The 12580-nt window shown below is 39.2% G+C and overlaps 2 protein-coding genes across 10 annotated transcripts in view; one reads left to right on the plus strand and one right to left on the minus strand.

The window, feature by feature from the left end:
- The window catches only part of LOC139969995 (uncharacterized), a 958452-nt gene that overhangs the window by 498850 nt on the left and 447022 nt on the right, over positions 1 to 12580 (plus strand). The window lies entirely within an intron of this gene.
- LOC139969970 (uncharacterized) overlaps positions 1 to 12580 on the minus strand; it is a 395025-nt gene that overhangs the window by 224594 nt on the left and 157851 nt on the right. The gene's annotated exons all lie outside the window — the stretch shown is intronic.

Consider the following 12580-nt stretch of genomic DNA (forward strand, 5'->3'; position numbering starts at 1 on the left):
CAATAGGTTGTTTCTTATATATAATTAAAATGCAATTTAGAGAAGCAGATGCAGATGAAATTCAAGTTTCAAAAGAGAAGATTGATGAGGCTTAAACTCAAATTTTAATATACATATTATTTCATTATTGATCCAAATCCGACTATTATCTTTAATTATAATTATTTCCAATTAATACCAACTGTTTAAAGGATGATTTTTTTAAAGATGATGTCCATCTGTGTTTACTTATCAAATTCATTCCTAAGTTACGGTTTGTGTGTGACATAACTTCTAGTGGATTTTTTTCGAAATATAACATTTTTCTTTCTTTGTGTTTGTATAATTGTGTATTACTTATAATCTGAAATTTCTATACTTTATCGTTTATTTCAATTAAATAGTACCATCCGCTTTTTACATTTTTTACGAATAATATTGTTATCTGGAAACACTTCAAATCCTTGAGGGTTTAATTATACTAATTATTTATTACTTCTTTTCAGTTTAATCGGTTTGGTTGGGTCTTCATTGTCATATCTTCTGTTATTATGGAGTTCAGCGGGTGTGAACAGTTAGCGGACAAATGTAGATTAACAAACACGAGAGATAAATCAGTTAATGAGTTTAATGAGAGGATGGCGCCCTTTTAATACTAGAGGTACGGCTCTGGTTTACGTCTGCTATTGAGTAAATGAAGTGGCGCAATTTTAATTTCGAAACCATTTTACTTTTTAATTTCATGTGGCCATAAGTCTATTGGCTTTGAAATGATGTACGGGTTTTATAACTAAGTGTGCAAAATTAAGACAAAACCAGCTGTGAGTGCAACACCACGATCTAGTTGCTTCTGGAAAAACATGGACGAACGATTTCATTTTAATAACTATTTATTTCATTTATTATTATTATACTTAATTGGAAAACTGTTTTATAGAGGCTCAAACTCAAAGCTCTAGGTCCTATTCAGTATATAACATTCAACTAATAATAAGTTAGGCTATTAAATAGGCTAACATTATTTCAGTCACCCTGCTCGGTAAAAAACTGCAGGTTTCTCACATAATTGGCTCAAATGTCCGACCTAAAAGATTTAGTAAGCTTGGTGATTATAATAATCATTTTGGAATGTTGTAGATTGACGTGTATGAAGGCCTAGGCTATAGCAGTAAAAGACAATGTTATTTACGATTAAAATTGAGTTGAACCATTTTCTGTGATTTAAGATTTTTGAAGAGATAACAAAGTTTCTACGGTTTGTCTATGGATACTTTTTGTTAGCTAGAATGAAGTAATTGTTTTCGTAGAAAAGGTTAGGCATCAGCTCACCTTCAATGTTAACCGCTAGTCTTATTCCTCGCTTAATTTAAGATCCCTAAAGAAAACTCAGTGTCTCGTTTGTGTTCTATTCAATTCCTTTATAGTTAAGTTATGCTTAAACTTTTTTGACTTTTTTGATAATCAGTCGACAACTAGGCTAAGATCTTCATTATTTATGACTCAGATTTGCTAAGCATGTCCAGCTCTTGCTAAAAGTATTAATTCTAGATTTTCGCGGGTGATGTTTGAGATTTCTAACATAGCCTAACTTTATTACTCTAGCCTATAGCATACCTAACTAAGTTTGAACTGGCCTTTGTACACATCCAAGCCTATGCCTCTATACCTTACCGTCAAATTATCTCACTGATGAATAATTGCTGTTTTAACTATTAACAGCGGTTCCTCTCCATTAAATAATCCATCTTAATAACTAACCACTCAACAAGTCAATGGTAACAAACAACTCCCACGAATATGGTACGTCTGCATCTCCACTAATATAACACTAAACCATTCATTGTCACTAGTGATATACACTATATGTGAACAGGTAATTCAATAGCATGAGTCACCGATATTCATAAACAGGTGTTTCCTAGCTTTTCGCGGGTGATATTTGAGATTTATGACAGATATTTTTGCGCCAATAGAAATAAATGTACGTAACGTTATGCATGCCTGGTGGAAACAGACAGTTTAAAAACTGACGTCGATTGGGTATGTAGTAAGGAAGGGGTCGAGGAAGTGAATAATACAACACAACCTCTATCAAGTAGATCAAACTATCATTGACATTTCCCCTAGAGGTTGGGTGTTAGCCCCCCCCCCCTCCCCACAACCAACGGTTACAATTTTGGCCAAAAGCATATGTACACATTCCCCCACCCTAATATCTGCTAGTGGATGCATAACGAACAATAATCACAAATTGAATACCGTCTGTTTCAAATGATTTAAAGGCAGGCGCGTAGCCAAGGAGAGGGGGGAGGGGGGCAACCGCCCCTTTCCTTGAGAATACTGTTTGTATTTTTTTATGATGTCGCTAGTAATTTAAAAATAAAAAATGCTTAGATGGAACTAACAAGGCCTGGGAAGTGCCATTTCCAGCGATCTGGGAGGCATTTTCGGCCAAAATTTCCTTGTACGCTTCGCGCCGACATATGGTAGCGCTCCGCTTAGATAGTTTGCCTACAGACTTCGCCCTCCCTTGGCAAATTTCTCGCTACGCCCCTTGTAAAGGAGTACATGTTTTATCCCCTCCCGACCAAACCTCTTTTTAATGAATTACATTCCATGTCAGTGCTGGATTATTCAGCTAAATCTTTGCAGCAAAGAGAGTGTTAGGCTATCAAACGATGTTTTTTCTTATCACGTACCTCGTGATTGCTCAAATCTAAATACTATGGCGACATTTCACCAATAATGTTCATAGTCAATTCATGTAGACCCCCCCCCCCCCCTCTTTTCTTCTTCCCTTCACTTAGTACCATCCTCATCAAGAAAAGTTTATTTTTTGAGATAAAATAATTGAAATTTATATCGACATTTCGATATAAAACAGGGGCGGATCCAGGGGGGGGGCCGACCCGGCCCCGGCCCCCCCTTTTTGGAAATCAGTTGCGTTTTTTTTTTATGTGGGAGTACTTCAAATTCCTAATAGGCATAACTTGGTGAAAGAAAAGCCTAATATATATCCAGCTGCTCTTCCCTGAAACGCGATCGTTTTTATTCCAAATTTGAAACTAAGGCAATAATCAGGCCTACGCGACATCACGTATTAATTAGATACGGCTCAGTACTATAGTGTTGACTATTACTGTCAGGGAAAATCAATGCACAGTTAGCAAGTATATCATAATTATCTGAATGAAAGGGGGTGCAGGCGGTTTTACACTATCTAACGCAACGTAGTCGCCAAGAACCTGAAGTATTTTTAAGGGAGGGCCCGAGGAACATGAACTTATAGCATGCTCCTCGTGGTGAAACATAATTGCACCTATTAGGTGAATTGAGTGTACTGTTATGTTAATATTAGGAGAGACTAGTGTAGGTTCTTATGACCAACTAGACCGGTTTCTGCTCTCAAACTTTATAGGAGGAGCTTCATCAGTAGTAGCCTTTGAATATTTTATATTCGGCCTGGGCGTCTCGTTCTCAAAATGCATCTATTTTCTGTGCACGAGTTTTTATGGACTCATAGTGCAGCTATAAGAGCATCTAAAAGAGCTTCGTGTGAACCTTGAGAGTCAGCTGATTCTTCGTTAGTATGAAACCTTGAGTTAACAAGTAAATCTTTGAGATTTTGGGCCCTTTTGTATGCTAGAATCGGTTCTTTTGGAAAGAGTTTGGATCATTCTGCGTGCAGGGGCGTAGCGAGCGGGGGGGGGGGGGGTGTGGGGGTGTCACACCCCCAATAATTTGGTCGCTGTCGGCAAATTTTGGGTCTGTCGGCAAAAGGAGAAAAGGTGAAGAGAGCGGAAGGGGAAGAAAGAAGGAAAGCTGAATAGAGAAAAGGAAAATGGGAGCTTCTTTATCGGTTATTTCAATTTTCCAGTTCTTCATCTGATAAACTCATTCACCAATCCAATCACCCGACGCCTGCAAGTTAAAAACCTCTCGGCAAATAACTGATAATGTCACGGCCGTCAGTATAGCTACTGTAGCCAGGCTCAGCTAGACGAGTGCCAGAATCGCCGGCAACTCAGTGAAAGAAATGGAATTAAAGGCTTCCGTATAGGCCGCAGCCCATGAGTCGTGCTATCGTGTGACAACGTGTTGTTATTATCCTCTGTTCAGAATGACGTCATCGCAGATGTCATTCGTTCTCCGTGGAAAACTTAAGGACACGGCTCACGAATTGTACACAATTATTAACGTTTCTCGCTTGTATATCAATGAATGTTGTTATTTCTCACTACCGGAAAGTTTTCTGAACATTTTCATCACGAAGTTTCACTATTTCTACGATCGGTGAAAGAGAAAACACAGTTCGATAAGTGGTCCCAATTAATTCTTCTTCTGCCGACTGCTATAAAAATAATATCGAAATGGAAATTCTACGATGCCAAATTTGACTTAAAATATGCACCAGATTGCATCTAAGGACGTTTCAAAACTAAAAATTTTCCCCTTCCCCTTAGACCCCTCCCCCAATTCAGTCACCACTTCCAGATCCGTCGGCAAATCAAATCCTCCACACCCCCCCAACAAAAAAAAACTTCGCTACGCCTGTGTCCGCGTGTTGCGAGATTAAGTGCCAATGTAAGCTTGAACACCATTGGTGGTTCCTTTTGTTTAGGTTTGGTAGTGAGGTATTGCCCACGGTATTCAAATTTTATGCCTTTCGTGGCTGAGGCAATTTCCTCTTTCTAATAGTTACGGAGTAACAGTTTCTCTGTGAACGCATTCTTTTTCTGTAAGAAATCAGTCTTTTTGTTACATAGACGTGCGTATCGTAATATTTCCCCTTTAATGAAGCCTTTAAAAGTGGCAAGTGGGTGTGCAGAGTTTCTGTCGAGGTATTGGAAGGTTTCCGTGGGTTTGGTGTAGACTTTGGTGTCTAATAACCCATTGGTTTCAAACCTTGGACCTTTGAAGATATTCAACTCTAGGTATGTTACCTCGGTGTGTAATATTTCTACCGTAAACTTTAAGAAGCGGTGAATTATCCCCCCATATCCCCCCATGAAAATGGGTGGAGGGGATGTAATACACCATATCCCCCCCACCAAATGCCAGGGATAAGAATATTTTCATGCCTACATTTATGCATCATCGTGAATGTACGGCTTTTTTTTAGCTTCATTTCTCGCCTACCATAAACGCAGTGCGATCTTTTCAAATAAACCATCTTTATAAAGCAAGAATAGTTGACTGTAGGCTTCATTGGCCCTATAACAACAAAATGTATATATTATTTCCCCACGGTATTGATATAGTACATATATGCACCCTCAAAGTATTCATATGGGCCCTATAGTAGGCCTACACACGTACATGTTCCCTCGAATAGCTGAGAATCTCATGTTACCTGGGTAATGCTTAATACACGTTTCACCTGGATGCCCTAGCAATCGGTACCTAGGAATGTAACTATGTTTAATTGTGTATTGCATGTGTATAGGCCTATAATAGCCTGAGGCCATTTTCTTCATCGAATAATATCAAAGAGCTCTCGAACATTCTAACGTAGCGCCTGAAACAAGATTGACAGGGGCAATTTTCCCAAAATAACACTCGAAATTAAAAAAAAAAGTATTTTGGATCCTGATTATGAGATATTTCGGACATGATATCCCTATTTTAAAGTTGGGTATATGCCGCTTGGAAACCTTGGGAAGTGCGTTTCCGGCCATCTAGAGGGTTTGTAAATCCCCAAATTTTCTTGTACGCTTCGCGCCAACTCATGGTGGCGCTACGCTTAGATAGTCAACAAGGTCATATCCCCCCCACTCGGAAGTACGGATCGCCGCCCATGATTTCATTCAACCTGTTTACTAGTTGTTCAAGTTCCTGCAGATGAACCGTCGTAAAGCAATAGAATTTCATCTCTATAGCGGAGCCATTTTAAGATTTCATTATCTGTCGGTAAAATCTGGTTTTCCAGTCTATGCATGACGATATCACAGATTTCCGGAGAGACTTGGCTACCCATGACGCAACCGATCTTTTGTAGATAGAATTGGTTATTGAACTCGAAACAGTTTCTTGTTAAAAATAAGTTCAATTAGTTTGCGCATGGATATGGAAGATATTTTATTTATTCCATATTCACTTTTTTCCGCCTTTTCATAGACTTCTTGACATATATCTAATGCCTCCTCTTGGGGAGTATTGGTATACATGGCGACGACATGGAGTGTAAGCAAGTACTACTGCTTTTGGTAACGGGTGGCTTCCACAATTTTCAGAATGTGATTTGTGTCTTTCACATATATGGTGCTTAGTTTTAATGCAATAGGAAGCAAGAAATAGTCCACAAATTCCGATATTTTTTAGGTCGGTGATCCGTTTCCGCTTATTATCGGGCCCTCCCTTAAAAATACTTCAGGTTCTTGGCGACTACGTTGCGTTAGATAGTGTAAAACCGCCTACACCCCCCCCCCCCTTTCATTAATAAGTATATCATAATTATCTCATTGAATATATCTTGTTTTATGTTTTTTCTTGGTGTGAATCTGGTGTCATAATTTTCGCGCAAAAGAAAAAACGAATCGACGCAATAATAGTGTATCCATTGTACATGCACTGTTGAGCGTTGTTAAATATGTGTCTATCGAGAAAAAATATGTGCACAAAAAATCGTGTCTGCAACGTTTCTCGTTTTTCTAGTTTTTGGCGAAATGTTTCACCATTTTGCATCTAAGCACTCACAATTAACCAAAAATTTCCAAGGGAGAGGGGGACAACCCCTCCCCCTAGACCCCTCCCCCAAGACGCAGATCAATAAAGTCCTACCATTGGGATGTCGGCCCCCCCCCCTTCTCAAAATCCTGGATCCGCCCCTGTAAAAATTTCTAGTAAAAAGGCGAAAATTCAAAACAAAAAAAGAAATCGACATTTTACACGAAGGGAATTAAAGAAGAGGTCGAAATAAATCGAAGAAGTTTAATTTTTAGATAAAGTAGTCTAGTGTTGAGAATTTCGGTTAAATTAAAGAAGGCAATTTTAAGACAAACTTGATATTCAAGAAAAGGGTTTCAATTTGGAGAAAGGGTTGAAATTCCCAAAAATATTCAAAATTGTCGGGATAAAGTAGTCAACATTTTGATATGGAAATTTGGAAAATGTTCAGTATTGATGTGGGTCACAGTAATGACGAAATGTGTATTGTTTGCAGGGGCGTATCCAGGATTTTCCACTGGGGGGGGGGGCGTCAGGCATGAATGATCGCCGTCCTGGGGGATGGGTCTAAGGGGAGGGGTGGACAATTTTTGCTTTCGAAGAAGGGCTGAAATGCAAAATGGTGCCATATGTGATCCTTTTTTTCGACCTTAATAATAAGCAACATTTCCAGTAAAAATGGGCACAAAATGCACAATTTAGTATGGCTGGCATGTCACTTAGTGTTTGTAAAACTTGTGACCGACTGGGAAATCTGGTGATTGCCAAGTTTCACCATCAAAGCCTTTAAGAAATTTATGAATTTTACTTTAGTTTATCAATGATTTACAACATGAAGTTTGGCAACAACAGCAAAATGGTCTGACTGTACAGTGGTTGCACTACTGCTAAATTTAACTGAAATTGATGCAGAGATAAGTACTTCTCTTCCATTGGGTTAAGAAATGTCATCCTTCGTGGATGCTTGCGACTGTAGATGTTGAAACTTCGAACCGGAACGGAACCACTCACCAGCGCATCGTGCATAAAGGTGACTGACTGATTTCTTTCCCTACAAAGATGGGGGCATTGAGTAATAAACCGCTGCAGTTTAGGTTTAGCCACATTCTGATAAAAAAAATCTGTGACATTATATGTATTCTTTTAATGTCAATTATCAAAACATAATTTAACGTATTTAACTATTATCTGGAAAAAATGTAAAAAAATTGTTTAAGTATGACTTAAATATTTATAACATAGGCATAATGAATGCTTTTATCTGCAAGATATTTAAAATCTTGTGTTCAGTGTTGTTTGCAAACAAGAGCCCAAGGGCACTGTGGTTCCTTGCTTGGGGTATATGACAATACACATATTATCAAGCAAGATTGGGCTCAAATAGTCCAAGTAATTGTGGCCCTACATGTACGCATAAAGTAACCAACACTATAGCCAACACTTTTGTGATCACAAAATGTGATCGGATTTTTGATCAAAAGGCACTTTTGAGATCTAAATATGGCGTCGAAAATGTAAGAAGTATAAGGTCACCTACAAGCGGGTCAACAGATATGATAACATTGGTGACCACAGATGACATGACCTTTAAGTTTGAAAATGTTCCACCACCCCATTCACAACTTGTCCCAAATTATCAACCGTGTCACACCTTGGTATTGGGATTTAATTGCATTAAATGTCTAAAAATTAACTTTGAACTTGTATACATAACTTCACACACAAAGGTCACCCGTAGGTCAACCAATTGACATTTTTGATCGGTGAGACCTAAACGGAGCATCAAAACTCTAAAAATTCAAACATGTTTTCTTTGCCCATTTTCTAAATAAAAAATACTAGTTTTTTAACATTAGCTGACCTTTGGTGACCTTGGATAACATGACCGCTAAGTTTGAAAATATTCCCCTATACCATTCGCAACTTGTCCAAAAAAATCAACCTTGTCACACCTTGGCACTGGGAGTTATTGCATTACATGTCTGAAAATTAACTTTGACCTCGTATAACTTCGCACACAAAGGTCACACGGGGGTCAACCCATTGACATTTATGATCGGAAGGTACCTTTAACATCTGAAAATAGCATCGAAACTGTAAAAATCCACAAAACACAAAAAGGTCACCAGAGGTCAAATTGAGGTGAAGGGTCACACAGATGCGGGTCGACAATTGGATTACATTGAAGCAACTCCCAACCCTAACGGACAATTTGTTCTCAAGTTATCGCAAAAATACTAGTTTTTTATCATTAATTGACCTTTGGTGACCTTGGATCACATGACCGTTAAGTTTGAAAATATTACCCTATACCATTTGCAACTACTCCAAAAATATCAACCGTGTCACACCTTGGAACTGGGAGTTATTGCATTACATGTCTGAAAATTAACTTTGACCTCGTATAACTTCGCACACAAAGGTCACACGGGGGTCAACCCATTGACATTTATGATCGGAAGGTACCTTTAACATCTGAAAATAGCATCGAAACTGTAAAAATCCACAAAACACAAAAAGGTCACCAGAGGTCACCAGAGGTCAAATTGAGGTCAAGGGTCACACAGATGCGGGTCGACAATTGGATTACATTGAAGCAACTCCCAACCCTAACGGACAATTTGTTCTCAAGTTATCGCAAAAATACTAGTTTTTTATCATTAATTGACCTTTGGTGACCTTGGATCACATGACCGTTAAGTTTGAAAATATTACCCTATACCATTTGCAACTACTCCAAAAATATCAACCTTGTCACACCTTGGAACTGGGAGTTATTGCATTACATGTCTGAAAATTAACTTTGACCTCGTATAACTTCGCACACAAAGGTCACACGGGGGTCAACCCATTGACATTTATGATCAGAAGGTACCTTTAACATCTGAAAATAGCATCGAAACTGTAAAAATCCACAAAACACAAAAAGGTCACCAGAGGTCACCAGAGGTCAAATTGAGGTCAAGGGTCACACAGATGCGGGTCGACAATTGGATTACATTGAAGCAACTCCCAACCCTAACGGACAATTTGTTCTCAAGTTATCGCAAAAATACTAGTTTTTTATCATTAATTGACCTTTGGTGACCTTGAATCACATGACCGTTAAGTTTGAAAATATTCCCCTATACCATTTGCAACTTGTCCAAAAATATCAACCACGTCACACCTTGGAACTGGGAGTTATTGCATTAAATGTCTGAAAATTAACTTTGACCTCGTATAACTTCGCACACGAAGGTCACACGGGTGTCAACCCATTGACATTGTTGATCGGAAGGTACCTTTGGTATCCAAATCTAGCATCAAAACCAAACATTTTCTTTTTTGCTCGTTTCCTCCCAAAATAAGCACATTTTTTCTAATGTGACCTTTGACCTTTTGACCTTGGTTTCAGATGTAGTTTAATCTCCTGATTCCAAAAAACAAAACGACAAGTCTGTGCAACCATCCTAACTCCGACCGAAAAACTTTGACCCCATATAACTTCGCACATAAAGGTCACACGGGGTCAACCTATTGACATTGATGTTCAGAAGGTACCTTTGACATCTGAAAATAGCATCAAAACTGTAAAAATCCCCAAAAACACGTAAAGGTCACCAAAGGTCAAATTGAGGTCAAGGGTCACCCAGGTGCGGGTCGACAATTGGATTACATTGAAGCAACTCCCAACCCTAACGGACATTTCGTTCTCAAGTTATCGCAAAAATACTAGTTTTTTATCATTAATTGACCTTTGTTGACCTTCGATCACCTTACCGTTATGTTTGGAAACGATGCCTTACCCCATTCACAACTACTCCCAAAATATCAACCATGTCGGACCCTGTCAATGGGAGTTATTGCTGTTTTTAATATATTGGTTTTTGGCATCTAACTGACCTTTGGTGACCTTTGCGGGCACCAAAAACAATAGGGATCTTCCTCTTACTATGGGCTATCCACCCAACAAGTTTCATCATGATACATCATTTCCTTATTGAGATATCGTGTACACAAGCCAAGCGTCACATACACACACACACACATACACACACACACACACACACACGCCAAGTTGAACGCATAGGTTCCTTGCTTTGCAAAAAGCAAGGAACCAAAAAGAGGTTTTGACGCGAGCGGTCGTTGCCTAAAAATTAAATACTACAATACTATAATAACGTCTTATCGTGTTAGCTGCAAAGTATGATTAGTAATTTGAAAATCGAGGTCAAGAAAAATTGTACACAAAAAATTTGAGGCATAAAAGGTCAGCAGAAATAAATTTCGTGAATGGACAAGTCAAATTTTTGCCTCGATAGAGTAACCCCACGTGTTATGCATGGAGCTATTATGGTCTTCCCTCAGGCAGCCCAAAGGCCTTATACACGCCCTGTGCTACGCGATAATACAAACACAATTACCATCTATATTTCTAAAACTATTATGCCGCCGAAGTTCGCCAGAACCTTTTTTTGGCAAACAAAAAATAAAGCATACGGGAGGGGGGGGGGGGGGTTGAGCGATCACCGACATCTCACATAAAGGTCGTCATCAATTTTTTTTTTTTTTGCTAAACTTTTTTTGGTGACGACCAATAGGGGGCGCGCGCCTGTTGCGCCCCCTGGATACGCCCCTGGTTTGTTTAATTGGGATGCCTCCCGACCACCTCCCCAAACCATTCATTTTTTTTTGCTCCCTTCCTACGCCAATCAAGTGGTTTGTCACATGTCTACATAGATATGGGGATGTATGTGAACATAAAGGAGGGGGTTCATCTTGTGGCTAATTTGTGTATATTTCTGATTAAGTCCATAAGCGGTAAGTTTGCCTCTCCAATCCTGAAAACGGATCAACTCTCCTGTATGGTTTAGTACCCAGTAACGTGGGTTCACATTCCAAAATTCTCCCGATCAATTTAGGAAGGGGAATGAACCTTTATGGCCAGACTATATGTGGCGAAAGTTATGATGGTGTTGCTGTTGAGTCGTTGAATGCAATTCCATGTAGGGTGTTGTGGAGGGGGGGGGGGCCTCCGGCAGAAACAATTTTGAGGCGTATTTAGACTATAAATGTCGTCTAAACTTAAGGTTGTGCTAAAGAATACTAGTGTAAAGTTTGAAAACTGAACTAACCGATGTTAAAATCGCTATTGTTCAATTGCATGGAAAATCAGAAAATACAGTCTTGCCCGGCCAGTTATTTGGTAAATAGCCGTTGGGTGTACATGTTGCCCAACCAGTTATTATTCCTATATACAATAATGCCTGACAAAGAGGTACACATTATAGCATGTTACCTACATGTAGCCATGTACCACATCTTAAATCAGATGTATAGGCTATCTACTACGGTACTTTACATATAACAGGGCATATATCGTTATTGTCATACACTGATGAGAGGCTACCTATAGGGCCTTTAGATGAAATCGGATCGAAGGACTCGAACAATGGGACCCCTTCTCGATCCCCAATTGTAATATATGATTTCAAGGGTGGGGGGGGGGGTTGGAGCAGCAAATCCCAAATTCCTCCCGATTGACTTGGGTAGGGCCTTCACTGTTATGGAAAGGCTAGAATGGAAAGAAGAATTTAAAAAAGGTGACGCTGTGTTGGTTGGCTTGTTGAAGGCAAATCCCACGTAGATCCGCCCCCTAAAATTGTTTTGAAAATTGACGTTAAATGGTGCACTCTGATGCATAATTAGACTACCAGTTAGGGTCTTAAATTGGCTCCATACACCATTTTTGCCAATAATTTTTTTTTAAAGTCGGAGGAGGGGGGGGGGACTGGGACGGGTGAACACCCGTAGCAAGGGCCTTCTTCTCAGGGCCAAAAAATAGGGAGAATAAGGGAAAATAGGGAGGTTGGTAATTTTCAACTGAAATGATATGAATACTCCTAACGTGAAGTTTACAGTACCGCTCACGTATAACTGGACATGGGTACGC

This window comes from Apostichopus japonicus, chromosome 7 (assembly GCF_037975245.1).
Source record: "Apostichopus japonicus isolate 1M-3 chromosome 7, ASM3797524v1, whole genome shotgun sequence".
NCBI lineage: Eukaryota > Metazoa > Echinodermata > Holothuroidea > Aspidochirotida > Stichopodidae > Apostichopus > Apostichopus japonicus.